The sequence below is a fragment of the Pinus tabuliformis genome, chromosome 1_1 (assembly GCF_031772625.1).
Source record: "Pinus tabuliformis cultivar Carrire ecotype Pingquan chromosome 1_1, CPIR1, whole genome shotgun sequence".
Lineage (NCBI taxonomy): Eukaryota > Viridiplantae > Streptophyta > Pinopsida > Pinales > Pinaceae > Pinus > Pinus tabuliformis.
This window is the reverse complement of record NC_142297.1, coordinates 889,734,448-889,735,699: the sequence shown is the minus strand read 5'-3', so window position 1 is coordinate 889,735,699 and position 1,252 is coordinate 889,734,448.

Here is a 1,252-nt window from a genome sequence, read left to right as displayed (position 1 = left end):
CAGGGAAACCAGGAAAGATAATCAGCTCTAATGGTATGACAAAGCTTCTAAAAAAGGAGCAAAGAGGTGTAATTGCACAATTATGTTCGCTAGATGTTTCCACATCGGAATCATCTATTTCTCCAGATCTCCAAAAAGTCCTGGACAATCATTCCAAGGTATTTGAGACTCCCAAAGGTCTCCCACCTATGCGTGATCATGATCATGCTATTCATATGATTCCAAGAAGTGTTCCTCCAAACATCAGGCCGTACAGATATCCCTATGTCCAAAAGGGTGAAATTGAACGTATGGTTGCAGAAATGTTAGAGGCTGGTATAATTCAACCGAGTCAAAGTTCTTTCTCTGCTCCAGTAGTATTGGTGCACAAGAAGGATGGATCATGGCACATGTGTCCGGATTATAGGGAGCTCAACAAGCTCACTATTAAAGATAAGTTCCCCATTCCTGTCATTGATGAATTACTGGATGAATTGCATGGATCAATTTACTTCACCAAGTTGGATCTTTGTTCAGGATATCATCAAATGAGAATGAAGACTGAAGACATTCCGAAAACAACATTTAGAACTCATGAGGGTCATTATGAATTTTTGGTCATGCCTTTTGGCCTTACTAATGCACCTTCAACATTTCAAGGTTTGATGAATTCAATTTTCAAACCATTCCTTAGAAAATTTGTGTTAGTATTTTTTGATGATATACTAATCTATAGCAAGTCTTGGAAGGATCATGTGGAACATGTTGACAGGGTGCTACAACTATTGGAGGAGAAACAATTATATGCAAAAAGATCCAAATGTTTCTTTGGAGTCTAGGAGGTGGAATATCTGGGTCATATTGTATCTCATGAAGGAGTTAAGGTAGACCCTAGCAAAATTAAAGCCATTAAGGAATGGAAAATCCCCACATCCATAAAGCATTTGCGAGGATTTCTCGGGTTGACAGGGTATTATCGCAAGTTTGTTAAGAATTATAGGAGAATAGCAGCACCTCTAACAACATTATTGAAGAAAGATGCATTTTCATGGACTCTGGAAGCAACAAAGGCCTTTGAACATCTTAAAGAGGAAATGTGCCAAGCACCGGTCTTAGCTACACCAGACTTCACAAAAACCTTTATTGTGGAATGTGATGCTTCAAGAAACGGAATCGGTGTTGTTCTAATGCAAGATGAAAGACCCATTGCTTTTGAAAGTCGTCCAATCAAGGGAAAGTTTTTAAGCAAAGCTATTTATGAGAAGGAAATGTT